General features: G+C 36.9%; 1 pseudogene; it reads left to right on the forward strand.

Moving 5' to 3' along the window:
- Positions 1 to 1210: 1210 nt before the first annotated feature.
- LOC149157085 (fatty acyl-CoA reductase 2, chloroplastic-like) lies at positions 1211 to 25874 on the forward strand (annotated as a pseudogene).
- Positions 25875 to 27708: the final 1834 nt, after the last annotated feature.

Consider the following 27708-nt stretch of genomic DNA (forward strand, 5'->3'; position numbering starts at 1 on the left):
CCTGTTCGACCGATCTGCTGTCACCTTCAAAAAACTGAACGCGGTCAAAATCTGCCCAAATTAAAAAACTGGTACATTCCATCTTAGCAAGCCACCTCTTTATTTGAATACCAGATCACTCTTGGGATAACAAAATGAGAGAGCTTTCGACAGATAGGACAAGCTCGCAATACAGAGTTCACATCCATGCCAAGAACTGGATTATTTCCTCACCAGTTGTAGATGCACGAAATACAGAAAGGATGATCACACTCTGACATTAAACCAAACTTTCGTTCAACATTAGTTGGTTTTGATAGTACACGGTGTAAACATACACTGCACCCAATCTCTTGGCTGTTTCGCAAAGCTTCCAAGCATTTCTGATTACACTGACCCCTCAGATGTTGGCACAGGGACAACCAAGTGCATGGCCACCACGTATTCATTGATGGCGGAACCCTTGCCTATAAGGCCGCTGCCATGGGCACCTGTGCTCACAGACCCGGCTGCCGACACTCCCTCCCACGAGGTGGAGGTCAATCTCGCATAGCAACGCCCACCTCCACTGTGATCATCTTGGCAGTTCCGTTAACACGTGGGGTGGTCACGTAATCTTTGGTGCAGCGGGCCCCCTTGCCCCTCGTCTTGAAGCTCTCAGGCTTGGTTCTTCTCCGGCGCATCTGCGGAGGCAGACAGATAAAAAACCCATCACGATAAACGCGGCCACCAGCACCACGACAATAATCGCCATGGATGGGCTAAAATGAGCGGCGTAGGGCCCATTGAGATCATTGTTGTCATCGGACGAGTTATTGCCGTTATTGGCCAATATCACGCCAGCGAATGGGGAAGCAAAACGCAGAATCTCAGACTTACCCCCGACGAACAAAGTAAAACCTCCGCCATTAGCAACTGGATCCTTACGGTTCAACAAGGCTAATCGTCTGCTATTCATTCTTTAGCTCAAAGAATCCACACGATTAATAAAACTGAAATTCTGACGATTTCCTTACAGAGCTCACGACAGCTTGCTTTATATAAATTCAAAAATACTTGTATCAGAGGCTCTGGTTCCAAATTGGCGTGACCCCCGGGGATTTCCCAACTCCAGCAACAGTGAGCAAGCGATAATGGTCAAAATAGCTCAAGTACAATTTGAATAAATAAAATAATTCCCCATAAATCCCTGGGGTCCCCGCTCCCCTGCGCAGACGAGTCTTTCGTGACTATGCGCAAGGCCGCTGACCACTTCTGCTTTCTCTTCACGGCCACGCCAGCCACGCCAGCTTACACGACGGCCACGCCAGCCACGAAGGGGTTAATCAGATTTTTGATGTTCGACCTGGAGCGCCATCGCAATTTTCGACCCAGCGTTACCAGATCTGCTGACTGCTCGGCATCAAGTCAGCATCACCGCCGGCTCAACCGATCTACTGGCTCTTGATCGGATCTCTCTCCTCTCGCAGCAGGCGCCAAACAATGAAACAGATTTCACTGGAGAATCGGGTGGTCTCCAACACGTTTACAGCTAAAGCCACATCATGCAGCTCCAGCGATTGCGATGACTGGTTTTCCTTGGCTGGTTTCACCCAATGTATCTCACAAGCAATGCTTTTCACGCAGATTCCAAGGAGCATAATACAACCTTTCCCAAAAAAAATCCGCTGCTACTCACCCACAAGATTACGCGGGTTCTCACACAGCCACACATCCAGGGATGTGTATCCGAGATCTCCCGCAATCACATTAGATTCACCACAATAGTCTGACCATTGAAGTCTAGCATCAAGTTTTTTTCCTTAAAAAATGCTTATGTTTTCCTACGGACCTTAGGCCACTCCAAGCAGCTCCTTCTTCAGCGATCAAACTTTGGCAGTCTACCGCCCCATCATTCGACTCGAGTCATGTCAACCGGAAACAAATTCTCTCCTCCTGCAGCTCGTATCTATTCCACTATACTGCCACAGATCACCTCAATGGACAAACAAACTTAACACTAATATAAATGACTAATATAAATGATTTATTTTCCTATGCCCAAGAAGGGCCAGAGGCCCTTACGGGCTCTGAAGCTCTGATACCAAGATAAAATTGCAGACACTCAAAATATATTCTATTAATTTGAATGAGGAAATTACACACAAATTTATACAATCAATAGTCTCAAGATAGGAATGCTATCTTACACGTACAGTAGTGTGGTTGAGAGATTCTCTCAACCACACACTAAACTAGGAGAAACTAAATTCCTATTATGTAGGAACAAACTCCTCAAATGGAGAATTACAACCATAGACAAGTAGGAATGAATTATTTCTAACTTCATTATCATTAATAATCATAATTATTTTTTTTAACATATATCAATTAATTGATATAAGTTTACATATATCAACCCTATTTACTATATGTTGTAATATTAATTATATGAAAAAAAATGTCAAATTGAGAGACGATGAGATTTAGAGTAGACAAAATGGAATCTCTGAAAGGATGCCAAATGGAGAGACGACAAGTTTTGTAAAAGACAAAAAAGAATTTCCGAAAGGATGTCAAATTTAGAGACGATAAGATTAGTAAAAGACGAGGGAATTTATGAACGGATGTCAAATGTATATACGATAAGATTTATAAAAGACAAAAAGTAATTCTTAATGCATAATCTGGTGTGCAAAGGATTGAAATTTATACAAGTTTTATCATAGTAAATGCATAATCGGGTGTGCAAATGATTGAAATTTATACCAGCTTTATCATAGTAAAACAATTTCAGAACCCAAACTAAATAATTAGAAATCCGGACATAACATGGCAGATTGAATTCGACTTAAGTACATTGTACAAGTAAATCGTCTTTGCCCGGGAAACAAATATGTGGCTTGCTAATGGCCAGATAATGGCCATTAAATGAGGGGTTATGTATACCTATCTTCAGATAATTGACCTACTAAAATCTAATTGTAAGTATATACTGCACTGTTTATTTAATGCTTATTAGCAAGTAGTTATTTTCAGGGGTTGGAGAAGCTTTAGAATTTTATTAGAATATTGCAAATCTTAAATGGCTCTCTTTCCGTTTGTTTATGAAGGTTTTTCGTTGATTGTATTCTTAAATGGTTTCTAGTTTAGTAGTTAGATTTCAGTGTTCATAATTAAATCATTTTGACAAAGAAATTCATTCTGTTACTCCAGATCCAAGATCTTAAGAAAACATGGAACAAAACGAAAATAAAACGATGTTATCATTGATAATTGAACCCTCCAAAACATTAAAGGCTATCTGCCCATAGATTAAATGTACTAGTTGGAGATCTTAAAAAGAAAATTAAAGCCATCCACACAACTTATTAACCACTCAAATGAACTGGTCAGTCATTACGAGTGATCAAAGAAAATTGAAAACAATTCTCTTTTACACAAATTATCTATTTAAATAGCATATCTCTATTAATTAACATCGAAGTATTTATTTAAAAGCCCTGGGGATTGTTTAATTGGTTGAGCCCTCATTGCTAAGTACCTTGTCTATTGCCTTAATTAACAATTAAGTATTTATTTTAAAGCCCTGGGGATAGTTCAATTGGTCGAGTCGTCGTTGCTAAGTACCTTGTCTATTGAGAGGTCACGAGGTCAAATCTTCTCGATGCCCTTGGGGTTAGGCCCGATATGTTAGGCCGCATTTGATGGATTTGTGATATATTAGGACGAATTTGTGTCCTGAGTTAATGTAATATGTTTTTTTTTATATTTCACATTATTTGAATCCCTTGTGTTTATTTTGTACAACCCTATCAGCAACTGTGTTTATCACAGAAAGGAGAGAAGCACAAGGGAGTTATTGGATGTCGTCATTGGTTCTAGGCGACCTAAATGGAAGATCGCAAGGATGATAGTATGTGCACTAAGTTTATGAACCAATATTGTTTGAAGGAATGATTGGGGTTGTCGAGAGAGAATGGAATTAGGAATCAGGTCTAATGAAAGTCAAAGCCAACAATGGAGGAAGGCCAGGAGAAGTTATTGGCATTATTGATAGTATGTTGTCCTTGATGGCAACCTGCATGAAAAATATGTCCTTGATGTCCACTTGGTTATAATATTATGTTTTATATAACTATTACTAATGACATGAATGATGGTACAAGAATTGCAGAGGATAATGAAGAGTACTGACAACTTAGTCACAATATACAACATGAAAAATGTGAAATTTGAAAAGTATACACGACCCCTGTGAAGAAGAGTCACATACATATGCAAGTCTAATGAAAAAGAGTTGCATACATGACCCTACCCATGGAAAATAGAAAACTTAGAGATTTCCTCATGGTAAATGCCCACAGTACTATGACAACATCTATTTGATCCTGTCAACAATTACCGATAGCAATTACCAAAAAGCTTTTCCTATGGTATTGGTAAGGTAAAAAGCTATAAAAGGAGAAGGAGATTAAGGAATTGGGTGTGCATTGGATGGAATATTCATGCGTGATATGATTTGGAACATGTGTGCACTAAGGAGCAAGGAGAATGCTCAAATCTGAGAGATATGAAAGTATGCTTGATTGATTTTCTTATTGTGGGCGTGATTATGGAAAAATATTTAAGTTACTGACAATGCAAAATCTGTGGTTATAATAGAACTATGATTTGAATGTGTGTGCATAGATCTTTGTTTGGCATGGGTTGTGTTTGCAAAGATAATTTAATTTAGTGATTTGAGATCTGTACGCAAGTTGTATTTGCTAATGTCACATACATATGAGGATATGTTTCAGAATAGTCATGTATAATATCCAAGTTAATGTGGGTTGATTAAATTAGTTGCTTATTATTTGTTTTCGTTGATTGCAGTCACTATGATGCATGGGAGTGTTTAATTGATAGTTGTTTCCATATTAATTTATGATTATAATGATGGTAGATGAGATATGTTGACTTGGTATTTGGCATATTGATAAGCTTGTTGCAGAGAGGGTTTGAATGACTTTAACATATTGATACACTTGTTGCAGAGTGTATTGTATACAAAAGTTGTGTTTGACAGAGAGTTTGGTGAAAAGAATATTTTGAGATTTGTATGTTTGTGCTATGCATGAGAGTCGCATATATAAGCAGAGCCACTTGATGGAAGTCGCATATATATATGCAGATCCACTTAATGGCAGTCACGTATAGTTTTTTATTTGAACAAAGTTTTTAGTGTTGTTTGTCTTCATCAATATGTTTGTTGTGCCCGACTATATTAGTGATTGGTTGTGCATTGGTATGATATGGTTGTAGTAATTTAGTATTGTTATTCAATGATTGGTTCAATGATTTGGCAATTCAATTATTTAGTGATTCACTATTAGTATTCAGTGGTTGGTTCAATGATTCAATGATTTGGTTATTGGTATTCAGTAATCAGGCGGCTTGCATGTTTTTTAAGGTTGATAGGGACACGTGGATCCATAGAGGTCTTGAGTGTTGTATCCTTTAGTAAGGGAGTTAGAAATTCCTTCTGGTAGGAGGCAATAAACTTGATCAGGGGGTAGTAGCTCCCTTCAAGTAGGAGTTGGAGAACGAGTGGAGGTTGTAGCCTCCTACAGGTAGGAGCCTACATGTTGGAAAGAATCTACGCCAATACAAAATTGTAAGAATATTTTTTTGAAGCTGGCAGAGATCACAACAACGACGGTTTTCTCCCACATTGGGTTTCCACCTAAAATCCTGATGTCCTTATATGTTGATGTGTTTCTATCGATTATGCTTTATCTACTATTTACTTCTCATGATTAATGAAATAATGATGTAATGCTTAGATTAAACAACTTATTAAGATTGTGAAAATTGGTAATTTGCACATACGCAACCTTCACTCACTAAAAGCACATACACATGCAAGTTATCGAAAGAAAAATAGTGTACACTTTTCTGAATTTGAAATTGAAGACTAATTGAAAAAAAATATTGATTCAGCCCCCTCTTAGTATTTTTCCTAATAGAAGCCTGACCCCCAACTTGATCGAGGCCCAATTGGGTGGTTGGGTCCAGCATTAGTCAGTTCTTGTAGAGAGAAATAAAAGAATTTGACCCTCCAACCTCATCCCAGTCTCGAAACCTTGACCTGTGACATCATGGTGGGACTGTGAGCGTCGATTCATAGGTATTATGCATTAGCGAGAAATGTGGAATATGCATGAAGTTAAATGTCGCTAGGAGATTTTGTGGTGCAATTGGAGCATGGTTTGGGAGCTCCATTGTTGCACAAAAATTTATAGTTCATTGTTGTGCAATAAGGTGATAGAAGAAAAATTTCATGGGCCCATAACCCATAGGATTAATTAATTAGAGCCATCTAAAGGTCAAATTGAGAGACCTGTAATAAAGTTGTCATCAATGTTATGGATGTATGTTAACAGGGTTATTGTCTAAATTGATGGTTGAGTAGCATGAAATTCCTTCCCATTATGAATTTTGTTTCCCCTCATTGTTGTAGAAACCTACTTCTCATAGCTCCCATTAGTGATTCAGGTGAGAATTTGCCTATTTTCACAGGTGATGCCAAAAGGGTCAATACTTATTGGGGGTTTTTTGGTTGCAAGTTGTGCTATTACTTGAGTCATGTCAAAAATAGCCCTAACATGGCTCTAGGCGCTACATATGATTAGAGAATAAACCTAAGAGTTTGACCCTAAAGGAAGCTTCTACACATTTAGCGCTATGAATGACACCTTAAGCCATCACAAATGACTTCTTAAGGGCATCCTTTGCTTATAACTAGGTATATAGATGCCAATAAAATTATTGAACACTAGGTATAGATCTTGGTTCCCTGGCCATGATTATGGGAGGAAACATGAAGTTGATGCCTTAAAGAAAGATTCTCACCCTCTACAGCCAATGAGTATACCTTGAACAAGCACACATGGCCTCTTGAGGGTTCCTTAGACTATGGTTGGGGATGTTGGTGCCACATGGATGTCAATAGGTGGTTTTAAGCAGTAGGTATATGTCCCAACATCTTGGAAACAAATTAGGGAAGAAGGCCATGCCTTAGCTCCTAATGGAAGCCTTGAAGCATCTAGGGCCATGAAAAAATCCTCAAAGCACCACACATGACCTATTAATGGTATCCTTGGCCTCTAAGAAGAGATATTAGTGTACCCACAAGGTTTTGAGCGTTAAGTATGGGTCTCAAGACCTTGATATAGTGGGGGAAACCCCAACCTTATCTTTAATGTATAAAATGTTTAGACATATAGGGCCAAACAAGATGTCTCAAACTACCACATTGAACTTGTCAAGGTATTAAGTATATTCTACGACTCAAGCATCATGAATGACACCTCAAACCATCATAAATGACCTCTTGGTGATAACTTTGGCATTATAGTGGGAATACTTGGATGATTACTAGATTTGAGCATGGAGCATGTGTTTTGGGTCGTTGGACATGATTAAGAGATCAAACATAGACATAAGGTTCTAAAGGAAGATTGTAGGCATCTAGGACCAATAAGAAGATGTTGAACAACTATAAAGTACCTTTCTAATGTACCCTTGGTGTCTAGATGAGGATAATTAACATTATGAGTATTTTAAATAAGTATGAGAATGTGAACCTTGGATATGATTAGGGGAATAAACTTGAGAGTTATGCCTTAAAGTAAGCGTATAGATTTTTTGAACCGTGAATGACACCTTGAACCACCATAATGAATTTTCAATGTGATTTTTTGCCTTTAACTAGTTATATAGGTACCATTACCAATTTTGAGCACCAGATATTGGTCTTGAGGCCCTAGACATCCTAATAAGAATGTGCACATGCTTTAGAACACATGTTCACTCTTACATAAGAATGGATGTGTGTTCTAAAAGGCATGTGTACTCCTACTTAAGAATGTGCATGCCTCTAAAGTGCATGCACCCTCCTATTGAGGAAACGATGCATGTTCCTAAAATATTTTAGTCAAAAAACATGCATGGAGGTTCTAGGTGCATCAAGGCTATAGGATTAAGAATACATGTTCATTTCTAAGAATGCATGCACGTTTTTCTCGCCCCACTGCTAATTTTTCCCATCATCAAGTTCGTGTGAGCAGTGCACAAGAAGAAATTCTTCTCTATAACTCTACAAAATATTTTAAGGAAATCCATCTTTTAGCTACTCAATTGTTGTACTAACACAAACATATGTATTTTATATTAGACGAAAGTTAACTTAGCACCATTAGAAAAACTAGAATTTCACAATCATACAAAACTTCCATGGATAAAAAAGTTATTATTCCAAATGCTAATTTGGTTTCCTACATTTCATCTTTTTACACAATATCAAAATCTATTATAAAAATATTTTTAATCCTGCCCCTAAATTAACATATTATTATTTTTCCATGTTTAGATTACCATTAACACATTAGGAAGATCATTATTCACTCACACTCATTTGATAATGCGATCCTTGTTTTCTAAATAAAATACATAAATACACTATCCCGAGAAATAAATACTTTCTAATAAATGACAATCGGACATTTTCTAATATCCAACAAATAAATATAATCTTACCGATAAAAAAAAGGGTCATAAGCTATGAATCAACACATACAATTGAATAGTATCAAATTTCAATAGAGTATAAATCTTAAATATTTGTGATACCGTTAAATTAAAAAGCTATAAATAAAAGTGAAGGGGCCATAAGATATGAATGAATTCGTAAAATTAAATAATATGAATTTTCAATCAGATTTAAAGCTTTAATATTTGCAATCTTATATGAAGTTAATATAAGCCAACCCCAAGAATCTATCTTTCATTTATGCTTATGTAATTCCATCACATTCACATGCATGTGTATGTGTATCACAAAGAGACTTATATTCTAGCATTCCATAAATTTAAAATCAAGATTAAAAAACAATATATTTTAATAAAATATATATAAATATATCATATTTAAGAGTATAACATTTTATAAATCTAAAAGCAAAATTTAAAAACAATATAGTTTAATAAAATATATCCAAATATATTATATTCAGGAGTATAACATTTTATAAATCTAAAATCAAAATTTAAAAACAATATAATTTAATAAAATATATCCAAATATATTATATTCAAGTTCTATTTTATTAAAATGTTTTATACATGTATAATGATGTTAATTATATTAATATAAATCATAATTGTCATGTTAATTATATTAATATAAATCATAATTGCAAAAAAAAAATTGAAAATACCTTTTTCATAAAATGGGTGAAATATTCATCCTAAACTGTGAGCTCTTAGGCTCTTCAAACAATGCACAGATACAGTGCACACAAGATTCTTCTCATCAAGTATGTCACTGCCTCTGGAAACATACATGCTGTAACACCTTATAATTCCTGTTTTTTGTCACCGTCGCATTTAATATCATATTGTAATGCCCAAGATTCCAGAAATTCTCAGCAACTATGTCACTGCCTCTGGAAACTAATTACATGCTATAATTCCTTTTTCTGTCATCGTCGCATTTAATATCATGCGACTCTCGCGTGTGTAGTTGGTTCAACAACTTCATCCTTTGGTCTTGTCATTAATTCTGGTGACTAGTCATTAGTGCTATTCATTTAAGTCTGCTGTGGCCGAAATATATTCGTCCGTTGATAATGTCAATATATTGATATATTTTATACGTTGATAATATAGGTTTATGTTCAGTATTTCCTTGTTTGCAGTGTTCGTCGATTTGTCTGTAAAACTCTGGGAGTCTAATATTATTTTGGCTGTCATGGCTATGTCACAAACAGTTCCACATCCCAATCTTACTTTATGTTTTTTTCCTGCTCGTTATATGAGGGATAAGAAATCAGAACTGCTCCTCCCCATCAAGCGGACTATCCCGTCGTCTTTTTCGTTTCCCAGTTCAGTACTAATAAATCATGGGGTAGGTAGTAAGTCAAGAAAACCTAATCGATTCTGCTGCACAAGAGCAGATTCAGACGAGTTAGTGTTGATGAGCACAAAACATGAAGCCTCAAAAGGCACTTTATTCTCACGGAGCAGAAGAAGCGGATTACCGGCTGCCACAATCGCTGGGGGGAATACTGAGAACACTTCTATAGCCCCATGCAAGGGTCTTTGTTGGGTATTTTTGATGGGGAAAATACCAAAACCAAATAAACAAACACACACACAGAGACAATGCTCTGTTTTACTTTACTCCAGGATCTTTTTGTGCACAGGAAGACTCAAAAAAAATTTCACTGAGAGACAAAGTATTTCACCACCATAAAAACATTCTATTCATTAAAACCTGATACAAAGATTTACCACTGTAAAATCATTTTCATATTCACTGCTGTGAAAAACAACTTACTGCTGTAACAAAAGTTTACATGATCTTACTGCTGTAAAACAAAATTTACATTCACTGGTGTAAAAACAACTTAGGCTCCACCATTTTCTTTATGCACTGCTGTGCAAAACCACACATGGTTTTCTTTAGCTACTCCTCTGTTTTACGATGGCCAACACATAAAAAAAATTACATCACAAAAAAAACTCACGCCCCTGTTCTTGTTTTTCTACACACTGCAGTGTGTTTCCCCTTGCCAAAAATACAATGAGCAAGACTCGAGCATATATGTTTTTGCTCGCTATGTATAAAACATAATACGTAAAAAAAACTCTATATTACCGTGGCCTTTCTTTTTACCTTACATATGGTCAACGCTCGATTTAAAATATAACACATATAAAATTTATGCCCATACCTCCCGCATAAAAGAAACATTAAAACTTCACCTACGCATATGACAGTTCATTAATTAAAACGTATGGTCAACCATGCTTTTAATTTACTCCACGCAAAATATGATTTGACCTTGGTTTGTATGCAGCTTCAATCGATCAACGGCGGAGGAAAGTGGAGCAGATCAAACGGCGAAAATGATATCGGAAGGCCAACAAGTGCTGAACGTTAACCTCCGAGATTCTTACGTTGCGTTACGTCAGGGGTCAACCACGCGTCAGCTCCATATTTTCTCGGAGCTCCTTCCCGGATTATTCCTTCGTCGGCAAATCGCTCCGAGAAAATCCGGTGAACAGTTTCTGGCTTGGTTCACGGTTTCTGGTGGTCTGCGTTGAAATTAGATTTCAACACTCCCCTTTAATTTCAACAGCTGGGCATTCGGTCATACCGAGACACTTCCTCAAAAATTCAAAGCTTTTCTGATCCAATGGCTTTGTCAAGATGTCTGCAACCTGTTCCTGAGTCCTGCAATGTTCTAGGACAATTTCTCCATTGTTCACCAATTCTCTGATGTAGTGAAATCTTGTATCAATGTGTTTCGTTCTCTTATGAAACACTGAATTCTTTGACAATGCAATAGCTGAGCTATTGTCACAAAAAATCACTGTCGCTTTTGCCTGCTCTTGGCCTAAGCTTCTCAACATTCTTCTCATCCACACTGCCTGACAAGCTGCTGCTGTCGCTGCCACATATTCAGCCTCTGCTGTAGACAATGCTACAATGGACTGCTTCTTAGAAGCCCATGAAATGGCTCCTGAACCCATATGAAAAACATAACCGGAAGTGCTCTTCCGATCATCTACACTTCCAGCCCAATCGCTATCTGTGTATCCAACCAAATCTGAATGTTCTGAGGCATGATATAAAATTCCAAACATTTTGGTACCTTTGACATACCTCAAAATTCTCTTTGCTGCCTGCCAATGTGCCTCCTTCGGCCTCTCCATGAACCTGGAAATTAAACTAACAGCATACATTAAATCAGGCCTAGTTGCTGTTAAATACATAAGGCTGCCCACAATACTTTTATACAAGCTAGGATCAAAATCCTTGCTGCTGTCCTCTCTGCTGAGTTTTAATCCCATTACTGTGGGAGTGATGGCTGCCTTGCATTCTTGCATGTTAAATCTGTCCAAAACTTGATTTACATATCTTGCTTGAGATATAAAAATTCATTTTTCATTTTGATCTACTTCTATGCCTAAGAAGTATCTCAAGAAACCCATATCAGTCATTTCAAATTCATCCTTCATGACTGATTTAAAATTTTTAATGAGCTGATCATCATTACCTGTGAAAATCACATCATCAACGTACAAAACAACAATTAAAATCTTACCATCCTTTTCCTTGATGTAGACTATGGGTTCTCCTTCACATTTGTCAAATTCATTATCCAATAGATATGAATCTATCCTACTGTACCATGCTCTTGGCGCTTGCTTCAGCCCATAAAGAGCTTTCTTCAATCTGCACACTTTGTGCTCTTCTCCTTTCTTCTCATATCCGAGAGGCTGTTCCACATAAACCTCTTCTATTAACACTCCATTTAGGAATGCTGATTTCACATCCATTTGGTAGACTTTCCATTTGTTTTGTGCTGCTATGGACAGCACTGCTCTCACGGTTTCCATTCTTGCAACCGGTGCGAAAGTCTCCTCATAATCTCTTCCATATTGCTGCTTGTACCCTTTAACAACCAGCCTTGCTTTATGCCTTTCAATCTTGCCTTCAGCATTGCTTTTGGTCTTGTAGACCCATTTCACTCCAATGACTTCTTTGCCTTTTGGTAACTCAACCAAATCCCATGTTTTGTTTCTCTCTATGGCGTTCATCTCCTCATCCATAGCTTCTATCCATTTCCTATCTTTGATTGCTTCTTCGAAATGAATAGGATCATCAACATGACAATACAAGGCAAATAAGGAATTCATTCCTTCTTCATAAATGTCACTTAGATTTCTAAATTTCTTACCTCTTTCACTTGGTGTGCAAGTGCTTGAAGATGCACTTGAATTTCCTCCTTGTGGTGTGCTTGGAGAAGCACTCTCATTGATCCTCAATGGTGTCCCTTGCTGTCCTTGTGTTGTCCTCAATGGTGTCCCTTGCTGTCCTTGTGTTGGCGCTGCTGTTTGGGGATTCATTTCAGCCACTTCCTCTTCATCTTCATCATGAGACAAACAGCTCTTGACATTCACTGTTTTCTCTATGCTTCCATCCCAAGCTTCCTCTTCAATGAATTGAACATCCCTGCTGACAAAAAACTTCTTGGTAGATGGAATGTACAGCCTGTAGGCTTTGGATTCATCACTGTATCCAATGAAGATGCATTTCTCCCCTTTGCTGTCCAACTTCCTCCTTAGCTGATCTGGTATGTGTGCATAGCCCACACACCCAAAAACTCTCATGTGGGTGACTCCTTGCTTTCTCCCACTCCATGCCTCTTCTGGCACTTTGTTCATGACTGCTTTTGTAGGACACCTGTTCAATATATAAACTGCACAATGTACAGCTTCAGCCCAATACTCATTTGGCAAATGCTTTGCCTTCAACATGCTCCTTGCCATCTCCATGATGGTTCTGTTCTTCCTTTCAGCAACTCCATTTTGCTGTGGGGTGTACCGAGTTGTGAACTGTTTTTGTATTCCATTTTCTCTACAAAACTTTAGGAATTCATTTGAGATATACTCACCTCCTCTATCAGTTCTCAATACTTTTATGTGCAGCCCGCTTTGGTTCTCCACAAGTGCTTTGAAATTTTGGAATTTCTCAAAGACTTCACTTTTGTTCTTGAGGAAATATATCCAAGTCTTTCTTGTAAAATCATCAATGAATGTCAAGAAATATAGGCTGCCAGCTAACGATGGAGCTTGCATTGGTCCACACAAATCTGAGTGGATAATCTCTAAGGGTGTCTTTGCCCTTATGCTTTTCCCTGATGGAAAACTTTCTCTATGTTGTTTTCCCAAAATGCAGCCTTCACATAGGCTGTCCGGTTTCTCTATCAATGGTAATCCCTTTACCATTCCTTTCTTACTCAACAAATTTAGACCTCCAAAATTGAGATGCCCAAATCTCAAGTGCCACAACCAATTTTCATCCTTTGGCACGCTTTGGAAGGCCTCTTGGGTAACTGCTGCAATTTCATTTTTGTTTTTCAAATCTGCCCTGATCCTCAAAGGGAACATCCTGTTCCTTGTCATCTTCACTTCAGCAATGCATCTTTTGCTGGGTGGTATATCCATGATGGTGCATACATCATTTTTAAAGAAAACATTGTACCCCTTATGGACAAGCTGTCCAACACTCAAGAGATTACATCTCATTCCGGGGACATAGTATACATTTGCTATGGTTTTCCTTTCTCCTTGTTTTGTAAATATTTTTACCTCCCCTTTTCCCATAACAGAGACTTTGCTATCAGTTCCTAGTGTGACTTCTGATTTCAAGTTTTGATTTAAGGCTGAGAAGAGGGCAATGTTTCCTGTCATATGGTTGCTGCAACCTGAGTCTAAAAACCATATGTCTTCACTATGTGTTTCAGCCATGTTACAAGCTAACAGGACATTATTTTGACTGCTGTTTTCTCTTGTAACATTTGCATTTTGTCTGTTGTTCATATCGTGCTGTTTCTTTCTACAATCACTAGCATAATGTCCATACTTTTTGCAATAATAGCATTGAACATTAGATTTATCATACCTTTGTCCTTGAGTATGATGTTGTCCTCCTTGTTGGCTGCTGCCTTGACCTTGGTTCTGATTTGGATTGCTGCCTCTTCCTTGTGTATTTGCTGGGCTGTTCCTTCCACCTCTGTTCTGGCTTCTGCCTCTTCCTCTTCGGTTTCCTCTTCCTTGACCTCTACCTCTTCCAAAGGACATCTGGGTCTTGAAGGCTTGCTCAAGAGATGAGTTTTCATTCCTACTCAACCTCTGCTCATGTGTTATCAGTGATGCATGTAGCTCATCAACTGAATAGCTTGAGAGATCCTTTGTCTCTTCAATGGTGGTGACTATGGCATCAAACCTCGAGGGTAAGACCCTCAATATTTTCTCCACAATCCTTCTGTCTTCAATGGTTTCTCCATGAGTTCTCATTTGTGTGATTACTCCAATCACATGAGTGAAGAATGAGTCAATGTTATCTGACTCCTTCATGTTCAAGTTCTCAAAATCCTTTCTCAGCAATTGTAGCTTTGCTGTCTTCACTCTCTCCATGCCTTGATAGGCTGTCTTGAGGGTTTGCCATGCTTCATTTGCTGTCTTAGCTGCTGCTAACCTTGGAAACACACTCTGGTCTACTGCTAGATACAACAACATACGGGCTTTCGAATCCTTCTTTCTATTGCTCTTCAGCTGATCTCTCTCTCCCTGAGTTAGTGCATTGAACTCAGTTTCATCTGCTGGTTCTTCAAAACCTTCCTCAACTATTTCCCATAAGTCTTGAGAGGCAAACAGGGCTGTCATGGTTATTGCCCAGTATTCATAGTTTTTCCCATTAAACTGTGGGAGCTGGGTGTTAAACAAACCCATACCAGTGCTTGTGCTGGCCATTCCTTGACTGTGTATTTAAAACACTGACTGTCTCTTCAATAACAAACAAGATAGCTATGAAGAATACCTGAATCCTTTGTTGTCTGAGTCTTCTGTCTGCCTGAGAAGTTTTGCTGCAGCAACAACCTTCTCCCTTCAGCTTCTTTAACTTTTTTTTAAAGAGCCTAAGCCTGCTCTGATACCACTGTTGGGTATTTTTGATGGGGAAAATACCAAAACCAAATAAACAAACACACACACAGAGACAATGCTCTGTTTTACTTTACTCCAGGATCTTTTTGTGCACAGGAAGACTCAAAAAAAATTTCACTGAGAGACAAAGTATTTCACCACCATAAAACATTCTATTCATTAAAACCTGATACAAAGATTTACCACTGTAAAATCATTTTCATATTCACTGCTGTGAAAAACAACTTACTGCTGTAACAAAAGTTTACATGAGCTTACTGCTGTAAAACAAAATTTACATTCACTGGTGTAAAAACAACTTAGGCTCCACCATTTTCTTTATGCACTGCTGTGCAAAACCACACATGGTTTTCTTTAGCTACTCCTCTATTTTACGATGGCCAACACATAAAAAAAAATTACATCACAAAAAAAACTCACGCCCCTGTTCTTGTTTTTCTACACACTGCAGTGTGTTTCCCCTTGCAAAAAATACAATGAGCAAGACTCGAGCATATATGTTTTGCTCGCTATATAAAACATAATACGTAAAAAAAACTCTATATTACCGTGGCCTTTCTTTTTACCTTACATATGGTCAACGCTCGATTTAAAATATAACACATATAAAATTTATGCCCATACCTCCCGCATAAAAGAAACATTAAAACTTCACCTACGCATATGACAGTTCATTAATTAAAACGTATGGTCAACCATGCTTTTAATTTACTCCACGCAAAATATGATTTGACCTTGGTTTGTATGCAGCTTCAATCGATCAACGGCGGAGGAAAGTGGAGCAGATCAAACGGCGAAAATGATATCGGAAGGCCAACAAGTGCTGAACGTTAACCTCCGAGATTCTTACGTTGCGTTACGTCAGGGGTCAACCACGCGTCAGCTCCATATTTTCTCGGAGCTCCTTCCCGGATTATTCCTTCGTCGGCAAATCGCTCCGAGAAAATCCGGTGAACAGTTTCTGGCTTGGTTCACGGTTTCTGGTGGTCTGCGTTGAAATTAGATTTCAACAGTCTTGGAATTGTAGATTTTCTGAGGAGGAAGAACTTTCTCATCACTGGTGCCACGGGTTTTCTGGGAAAAGGTGTAACACAACTTCCTCAAGTTATTAATTATTTCTAATTTAGTTATTTAGATCACCTCCTGCTGGCTCACTCGTTATTAATGAACGCTTGTTTCTCATATCTGCAATGTTGATAGAAAAAATATTGAGAATGCAACCAGATATCGGAAAGCTGTTTTTGATAATCAGGGCTGATCATGAGTCCACCTCTGCATCGAAAAGATTGATAAATGAAGTATGATGAATATCCTCTTCTAGAGTTAAGTACTAGAAATGAGATTACTAGACTTATGCGATGATCATAACAATTTCTAATAATTTGCGAAAGTCAGGTTATGAACAGCGAGTTATTCAAAGGGTTGCGTGAAATTCATGGTAATGAATTCCATGAATTCATGTTGAAAAGACTGGTCCCTATGGCTGGCGATATGACGAAACAAAATCTTGGAATTGAAAAAGATATGGTCGATGTGCTTACAAGGGAGGTGGACATTATTGTCAGCTCGGCAGCCAACACAACATTCGATGAAAGGTTGTTGTATTATTTGTTTGAATAGTGTTAATATTTGACTTCATTTTAATATCTGGATTCTGTGCAATCTGCTAACCATAGATACAACTAAGAGCACCATCTGTTGCAGATACGATGTCGCTTTGGACACCAACACAAAGGCAATTATTCGCCTTCTAGAATTCGGCAAATGCTGCAAGAAAACCCAACTTTTGATGCACATCTCTACTAGTAACTCATCGATTTCATCCTCCGTTTCAACCTAAATTATTTATCGATCTCATCGTTGTTGGTTTATTTCATTCCAGCATATGTCAACGGGCAAAGACAAGGCCGAGTACTGGAGGAGCCATTTCAGATGGGGTATAGTATAGCTAACGAGAAATCGATATGTGTTCCACCTCTGGACATCCAAGCTGAATTTCATTTAGCAAGCAAAGCTCTAGAAGATTTTGAGATTGAATTTTCAGATCTCCAAAACTACAAGTTGAAGAAAGGGAAGGTTGCTCAAAGGATGAAAGATTTGGGAATGGAAAGGTGACATTATAACGATAGCTGTGAATTCTCCTTTCCTTTCATGGTGTAACCATAGCCACATCTTTTTTCTCGGAACATAGGATAAAATTTTCCTAGAAGTTGAAAGTTATAAGCAATTTTTATATAATTTCCATAGAAGTTGACATTAGTGTTTTACATGGGTTAACCTTAGTGTTTTAAAAGAAATAAATTATTGATTTATCTTTTTGTAAAGGCTATCAATATGGTTTCTTCCAAGGTTGGAATTTGACTTCAAAAAATTTCGTCCTTTCAATCTTGTTCCTTTTTTTTATTATCTCTGTAACATTGATCATCGTGTCCTTCATATTAATATAGTAAAACCTATTCAACTTTGATAAAAGCATTCAATTTCAATGTCAAATCCCACCATAGGCAAGATCATACGGCTGGCAGGATACTTACGTGTTCAGCAAGGCAATGGCGGAGATGGTAATATGCGATGGCAGGGAAGATTTACCCGTAGTTATTGTTCGTCTGACTGTTATTGATGTTGGGAATTTATGAAAATTCCATAACAAACACACAAAAAAAAATGCTCTGTTTTTATATTCTGTTTTTAACACAGAAAACCCAGAAAATCGTTCTCTGTCCTGGTGTTGCAGCAACACAGTTGTTTTTTTTTAGTTGTTGTAACTGGTGTTGCAGCAACGCTGCTCGTGGTGTTGCAGCAACGTAAAATTACGTCAAGTATTTTTTGAGTTACAGTGTAACAGCAACAGAAAAATTAACTTGTATTCATAAACAGTAAATCCACTGATACAAATTCGCCTTCCTCACATAGAGGGATTTCTACAAGGCTACTTTAAAGACAGTTCAAAAACTTTAAAAAAAACTTCATGCTGTAAACAGAAAATACATTACTGTGTCTGCACTGCTGTACATTACAGAAAACAAAATACTCTGTCTCCTCTGAAAAATCAACACGCTGTTTTTCACTGATGTGTCTGCACTTTGCATTGTTGTGACTGCACCCCTGTGCATTTACAAAACATGTTGCTGTAACACTCTGTTTCAGCTCAGAACGCTGCTATAACACGTTGCTGTAACACTCTGTTTCTTCCTTGAAACATTTTACACTGCTGTGTGTAAATTACTTTCATACATTCATGCTGCTGCGTACAAAAAAAACTTCTGCACTGTTGTGCATTACAAAGAGAGCTCTATCTCTGTTCCTCAAAAAACTTACACACTGATGTGTCTACTTTTCTGCACTGATGTGCCTTCGTTGCTGCTTCTACTCTTCTCTGCAGCACACAATCACATTCAAGCGCTGTTGCGCTTCTCTCTTACATTTCATTTACAGTCCCTGCACTGCTGTGCATGAAAGCTTCATTCATCTGAGCTCGTGCTGCTACACATTCTTTCAAAAACACAGAAATTACATTCGAGCGCTACTGCGCTGTATTGCTGAGAGATTAACACTACTGCCACTCTGTTTCTATGCTGCTGCTCTTTTCATTAAAAACAACACACCAGAAAAACTGCTTAAAATTATTATGACAAGACTGGAAATTAAGACAAGGTATGGAGCAGCAGACAAATAAATCTAATTCCTGAGATTTCTGGATGTTGCGGTACATTCCCCATGTCCGCAATAAAACCTGTTGTTTACTATTTTTACCAACGTTTACCAATCACATTAAATTTCATTTATTGCATGACTGATAAATCTGGCTGTCAATGAAGATTCAACTTCACGTCAAATTCATTGCTGCAGGCCCTGTACATTCAATCGGACAGCTGCCCATCCATATCGCACGGCTCTATCTGCTCCAGGGAAAATTGCTTTGGCAAAACTGCTGTCCAGGTGTCTGCTGTTTTAATTTGTGCTGGGAAGCGTACTGGTTTTCTGGAAACAGTACGCAGCAGGGGAAATTAATATTTCAACACTCCCCTTTAATTTCAACTGCTGGGCATTCTGTCGTACCCAAACACTTCCTCACATAGAGGAATTCACCAACACTGCTGTTACAAAGACATCTCCCTCGCATAGAGGGATTCACCAACTGCTTCTGATGCAGTTCCACAACCAATTAAAATTGTCTTCCTCTTAATAGAGGGATTTACCTGAGACTATGCTGAAAAGCATCATCCTCTTGATAGAGGGATTTACCATGTGTATGCTAAAAAGCATCTTCCTCTTGATAGAGGGATTCACCAAGGAACGCTTCTGTTCCACACAAATAACATCTACCTCTTAACAGAGGGATTCCAACATGCCTGCTTCAGAGGCACTTCAATCTGTCCAAATTGACACTACTGTGTCTGCCTGATATTTTACACTACTGTGTGTGAAAATATCTTCATTCGCATTGCTCTTCACAATGGTGCTTAGGCTGCAATATGCTCTACACTGCTATACATTACAGACTCTGTCTTCTCCTGAAAAACATTACACTGCTGTGTGTAAAATTTTCAATACATTTATGCTGCTGCATATTCCATTACAAAACTTTATCTCAGCAACTCTATCTCAGCACTGTTGTTTCAGCACTCTGTTTCAGCATTGTTGTTTCAGCACTCTCTCTATCACTGCACTGTTGTGCATAAAATAACTTCTCAAATTGCTCTTGCGCTGCTGTGCATTCCTTTCACATTTAACAACAAAAATACGCACTGTGTGCTCCCCTTCATTGATTACACTCGCACTGCTGCTGTGCCATTACCTTTCATTTCTTCAACAAAAAAATTTCATGCTGCTGCATTTTCTTATTTGCATTGCTGTGTAAAAACACATTTCTTCATTCTCTCTTAGTTCTGGTTTCATTTTCTTCGCACTAATGTGCTTCTCCTTCTTGCCATCACGCTGCTGCCTTTTCTTATGCACTGCTGTCCATACCCATAACCATAGATTCTGTCATCCTTGGTCTTTATTTGCCGCTGCGTTGCCTCTGCAATTTGCATGTGGCTGCCTTTTGTTTTATCATACTGCTGTTTGCCCATACACTAACTCTTTACTCTCCATTACTTGCACATAGAGAGAAATCATCCTCACGCTGTTTTGCGCTGCATTCTCCACACAACAACAACAAAAAAAATTAACACCCTTGCTTCACACAATCTTAGTCTTCATTCATTTTTTTTCACAATGCACTACTGTGCAGTTCCTTTCATTTCTCTGCTGCCACACATTATCATTCACCCATGTGCATTAAAAATCTGTTGTCCCTGTTTTTCTTTATGCATTTCTTTGCATGCTGCATTGCATATGAAGAAAGACATTACATTTTTTTTTACTGCTGTGTATTGTACTCACTCTGCTGTGAGTATGTTCTCTCACATTACATAGAAGGAAACTACCTTCCATTGCTATGCATTTCAATGCATGTGCTCCATAACAAAAATTTCCAAACTGCTGTTTTATGTTCTGTCTTCCCACTGCTGTGAGGGTCTTCTTGCTTTGCATACTTTTCTTCTCTGCTTTTATGGCAGATTTAACTTCATATCTTTCTCTTATGAAAAGGTCTTCATCAAAGAGTGACTGTTAAGACAGTTCAGCGACAAAAATTACAAGCTCCCCTTTAGTGTATGCTTTATCTTCTTTCAGCAGAATCTTCTCAAAAGAAACTTAGATCGGTTGGAGAGCTCAAGAGACTTTCTAACTGTATTTCTTTCCTTCTCCATACTTGTTTAACTTTCTTCTTTTGCATGGGTCTAGCTTGTGTAAGAGCCCATGTCAAGTTACAATCTCGTGCCATATGCCCAATGTTATGACACTTGAAACATTTAACATTGTTCATGAATAACATTTCATGATTTCTTCTAAAATTGTTTCTTGGAGATTTTCGGAGACCACAACATTTATCTTTATGAAATGCTCTACAGTCTTTTGCCATATGACCAAAGTTTGAACAAGCATAACAATAACCAAAAAATGAACTTTGGTACCTGGGAGATGGAGGTTTCTTTGATGTACTTCTGAAGCCTTGCTGCCTTGAGATCCTTTGATGATCACCATTGCCTCTTGCCTTTTTTCCATCAGCTACATTTCTTCTTGGAGCTGGTTCTCTTCTTGGAGCAGGATTTCTTCTATTGCAGCCTTCATTTTTCTCCTTGCCTTTGCTGGAACTAGGAGCATCACTAGCTCTTTCTGGCTTCTTCACATCTCCTTTGCTTAAGGCATCCTCATACTTGTTTGAGGGTTCACCTACATACCCAAGTCCTGATTTATCATATGGAGATCTGTGATAGCTGAGCATATCATCTAAGGCTTGAGAGCTCTTCATGATCTTGTTCATCCCTTCAACCTTCTTCCTGAGGAGGACAATCTCTTCTTCTAACTTTTCACATTCATTATTTTTCTTTGCTAGTTGTCCCTCAGTTTCTTCCTTGCTACGAGTAGCTTCAGCTGCTACTATTTTAAGGGAGATAATATCAGACTTCATTTTGGAGATTTCTGCTTGACTGCTCTCCATTTTCTTTTCAGCTCCTTCTGCCTGCTTCCTGGCTTCTTGTAGTTCAGACTTAAGGGAGGAAACCTCTGCCTTGTACTGTCCAATCTCTTCTACAAGCTTGTTCACTCTTATGTGCCTTTGTTCAAGTTGACTTGTCAAGACATCTCCCTGCTTCTTTGCTTCATTCAGCTGATTTGTCATGGATATGACTTCTTCATGATGTTTCCTCTTGCTTTCATCAAGTTCCTTCTTAAGCTTGGCAAGCTCTTCATTCGTTTCTTTTACTTGAAGTTTAATGAGGTCAACCTTCTCACATTCAGCTTCTATGATGGGTTCATAATTTTCTTCTTCACTGATGGTCATGGTCAGTGCTCCCTTTGCATGAAGGTCATGCAGTCTGTCCCAAATATCCTTTGCTGATGAATATTTTCCTAGATTCTTCTTTACAGAATCAGGCAGTCCATCCAAGATAGTCTTTGCTGCCTTTGCATTGTGCTCCTTGGATTCTTTATCCTTCTTGCTATCATCCATCACTGATTCCCAAATTTCACTCCCTTGACACTGTAAGACAGCCCTCAATTTTATTTCCCACATATCAAAATTTCCATCAAACTTTGAAGCCTCAAATAGAATGCTTTCAAGTAGAGTGTCTTCTATTTTAATAGAGGAGGGAGACACAACCTTAGGGGATTTGGACACTTTCTTCTTTGATCTTGCCATTCTTAACTATTTTTAAAATCCCTGACTGTGTTTTTAAAATGACTCACTGTTTCTTCAACAGCAACCCAAAAACTTGAGAAATACCTGAATCCCTTTGGCTGAAACTTCACACAGCTGGAGAAGCTTTACTGCTGCTGCAACAAGGGTCTTTCCTTCAGCTTCTTTGACACTTCAAAGAGCCTGGACTAGCTCTGATACCATGTTGGGAATTTATGAAAATTCCATAACAAACAGACAAAAAAAATGCTCTGTTTTTATACTCTGTTTTTAACACAGAAAACCCAGAAAATCGTTCTCTGTCCTGCTGTTGCAGCAACACAGTTTTTTTTTTTAGTTGCTGTAACTGGTGTTGCAGCAACATAAAATTTTTGATGTCAAGTAATTTTTGAGTTACAGTGTAACAGCAACAGAAAAATTAACTTGTATTCATAAATAGTAAATCCACTGATACAAATTCGCCTTCCTCACATAGAGGGATTTCTACAAGGCTACTTTAAAGACAGTTCAAAAACTTTAAAAAAAACTTCATGCTGTAAATAGAAAATACATTACTGTGTCTGCACTACTGTACATTACAGAAAACAAAATACTCTGTCTCCTCTGAAAAATCAACACGCTGTTTTTCACTGCTGTGTCTGCACTTTGCATTGTTGTGACTGCACTCCTGTGCATTTACAAAACATGTTGCTGTAACACTCTGTTTCAGCTCAGAACACTGTTGTAACACGTTGCTGTAACACTCTGTTTCTTCCTTGAAACATTTTACACTGCTGTGTGTAAATTACTTTCATACATTCACGCTGCTGCGTACAAAAAAAACTTCTGCACTGCTGTGCATTACAAAGAGAGCTCTATCTCTGTTCCTCAAAAAACTTACACACTGATGTGTCTACTTTTCTGCACTGATGTGCCTTCGTTGCTGCTTCTACTCTTCTCTGCAGCACATAATCACATTCAAGCGCTGCTGCGCTTCTCTCTTACATTTCATTTACAGTCCCTGCACTGCTGTGCATGAAAGCTTCATTCATCTGAGCTCGTGCTGCTACACATTCTTTCAAAAACACAGAAATTACATTCGAGCGCTACTGCGCTGTATTGCTGAGAGATTAACACTAATGCCACTCTGTTTCTATGCTGCTGCTCTTTTCATTAAAAACAACACACCAGAAAAACTGCTTAAAATTATTATGACAAGACTGGAAATTAAGACAAGGTATGGAGCAGCACACAAATAAATCTAATTCCTGAGATTTTTGGATGTTGCGGTACATTCCCCATGTCCGCAATAAAACCTGGTATTTACTATTTTTACCAACGTTTACCAATCACATTAAATTTCATTTATTGCATGACTGATAAATCTGGCTGTCAATGAAGATTCAACTTCACGTCAAATTCATTGCTGCAGGCCCTGTACATTCAATCGGACAGCTGCCCATCCATATCGCACGGCTCTATCTGCTCCAGGGAAAATTGCTTTGGCAAAACTGCTGTCTAGGTGTCTGCTGTTTTAATTTGCGCTGGGAAGCGTACTGGTTTTCTGGAAACAGTACGCAGTAGGGGAAATTAATATTTCAACAATTGAAAGCACATACAGTCAACCTTTTCCTGGATGGATCGAAGGCCACAAGTATGTTATAATCATTTGACGAATCTCACCGAATATTAATACACATAACAAGAGCTAAATCGAATATTTAAATCGCAGAATGTTGGATCCAGCCATTACGCGCTATGGCAAAGGTCAATTACCTTGCTTCTTGGCCGATCCAGATACTGTGCTCGATCTGGTTAGTAACTATATCACAATATGGAAAACTGTTTCTGAAGTACTTGAGAATCCTTTTTCTATATTGGTAAACGCGAAAATCACATCAGAGATATTGCTAGATGGTTCGAAAATCTTAATAAAAAGAATGTGATTATTGCCGAGAGAAAGATTTTCCAATATTCAAAGTATAGATCACATCAACCTAAATTTTTATAATCCTTTTTTGTTCGATTCAAATTACAGATACCCATAGACATGGTTGTAAATGCAACTTTATCAGCCATGGCAAAACACGCGGAAAAGAGTGGCGTAAAGGTTTACCACGTTGCTTCTTCGGTGGTAAATCCCTTGAGCATCGGAGACCTTACAAAATTAATATTTCAACATTTTAAATGTAATCCTTACATTGATAACAGAGGAAACCTAGTCAGATTGCTGCAGCAAGTGACCTGCGTTAATACTATGGAGAACTACAGCAGGCTTTGGAAACGGTTTTTAGTTCACAGAACAATGTAAGTTGTAAAGGCATTTTGTATTTATTTAAACTTTAGATTGCATATCTAACCCAATAGTCTTCCTGCAGACACCTGGGTTATCATCATCAACTGCAGAGCAATTGGAGTACATGGCCAAGATCTACAAGCCGTATACATTCAACAAAGCAAGGTAATCAAGAGCGGACTGAAAATAATTAGTTTGTGAATGGAAATTAAATGAGTTAGGTTGTATATGTTCCTCATTAAATTTTTGATAGGTTAATAATCTTATTGTGGACATATAATTTCTACTTATTTAATACCCATTATAAATGAGTTGCCATCAATTACCTCCTAAGTAAACAAATTTGCTTTTCACGAGCATATATAAATAAACATATTTTAATATCCATAATTATTTGTATATCCACGGTGGTTAATCATCAGGATAGATCAGTGATTGTGTAAGACAGATCTGTCTTACACAATTACTGATCTATCCTGATGATAAGCCATGGTGGATGACTCAAAAAGTCGATGCAAACAATTATAGATACGAGAACTCCGAAAGAAAACTACACACAAAACACTGATCACAGAAGCCTCAAAACAATATTTTAATATGTTTGTGTAACACGCAGAAATATAAAGAAACATATTTTAATATGATTGTGTAGATTCGATATCTCGAATTTGGAAAAGCTGTTCCAAGAGCTCTCTGCAGAGGAGCAAGCGAGTTTCGGATTTGATGTTAAGAATATGTCAGTGGGAAAATTACATTGCAAATATTCATATTCCTGGACTTCGTCAATATGTCTGGAAAGGACGCGGTGGAGCAGAACGCCCTGCAGAAATCTAGTGCCACTAATTTCTAAGCCGACTATGAAAATAATAGAAGATTAATCTAATAAAGATACATATCCATGTATCTCACGAAAATATTCAAATTCTTCGTGTACTTTAATAGTAAATAACTCTTCTGTTATAGTCTATATTTCGATACCTAAGTAATGGTAAATAATATTGCAGTCAGCAAAATCATTTTGGTAGTTGTATTAATTGTATGGCAACTATGTTAATAACGGGAATTCATAATTTGAGACATTCAACTGTTTCACTTTATATCATTCGTTTAATTTTATGTAATTTTTTAAAAGTTCTATAGTGATAAAAACAAATAAAATTATTTAAATACATGTAAATAAAACTTTAAAATAATTAACTTACAATAAAGCGATAGTACTTAATTATATATGACTATTTTTTCAATATTGTATTTAAGAATTTTTAGGGTTAGGAGAATTGAAAGGTCTGGTTCCTTGTTATTGGGATTGGGATGTTACCTGGTTTTTTAGTGCCTTATAGTCAGACTTTGATTAATTTAGTAGAGTTTTTTAGATAAATCTACTTAAATTTTCATATATGTATTATTTTTAAAATATTTTTTATATTCTTAACCAATAAGATACACCTTACTATTTTTTTCTCAAAATCGTTTTGATATTTTCCTTAATTTAAGTCCAATGTTAGAGAAGATAACGTATAATTACATATAACTATCTTTTCAATGTTGTTTTCATATTTTCTTGATAGTAAGTCCAACTATAATTTTCGTGGTATAGAGAGTTGGATTTGTAACCATGTATTATATAATGTCATACATAATTTGTTTTAATTTTTTAATTAATATAAATTATATATTAATATAATATAATTTATAGATAAAGGTAATTTTTTATTGAAATTTAGTAAATTGATTTTAAGAAAGAATGTGATTTTTTTTATTTTTTATTTTTAATGTATTTTTGAATATATAAATAGATCCTTACAATACTTGAATTTTATAGATTACACAACTTAAACTCATATTTTTAAAATTTTAGTTAAAGTTAACATGGAGAAAAAATGACATTTCATCTAAAAGTTAGACTAAACCATTTATATTTTGAAATTTATAATATATATTAAAAAAATGTTTTATAAATTATAAAATTATAAAAATTTTAATTATAAATTTTACATTTAATAAAAATAGATTTTTTATATTTTTATTGGAAATAAATTATAATAATTTTTAGATTAATTTGTGCAACACAAATTTAAAATTTTCCATTAATTTTAACATAATTATTAAATACGGTTATACCTCGGAGAGACATTTACAATAATAATATGGTTCAAATAAGTCTAAAATCAATGATTGCATTTTCTTATCAATTTATTTCCTGCTTTAATTTCAACAATCTACATTATTATTACAATGACAGAAGAAACTGTATTTTCAAATACATATTTAATAACTGCAATATATTACTATCACTAAACTAATTTCAAAGTCTTAAGAATATTTTGAATTATATTTTTTATCAATTATTTTTACAACAAATAGTTATATTGAAGAAATGTTGTGAACAAAAACATTGATGATGATGATGATGATGTCTTGAATTTCAATTGGAAAATCAGAAATTTTAGTGGAAGTAATTATTACCTTGGGTTTGCAAATCAATGCAAAATTTACCTCATCCTCTTCATTCTGTTGCAATTATTCTTTTCCACTCAGCAATAGAGTCTTTGGATCAGATTTTCTTGATGCATCCTCTTCTTCCATAGGCAGAAATGTATGATTTATATCATATTTACAAACTTTGTATGTGTTCATTTTCCCATCATGCATAGCTCCTCTATCATAC

Source organism: Pinus tabuliformis, chromosome 9, assembly GCF_031772625.1.
Source record: "Pinus tabuliformis cultivar Carrire ecotype Pingquan chromosome 9, CPIR1, whole genome shotgun sequence".
Taxonomy (NCBI): Eukaryota; Viridiplantae; Streptophyta; class Pinopsida; order Pinales; family Pinaceae; genus Pinus; species Pinus tabuliformis.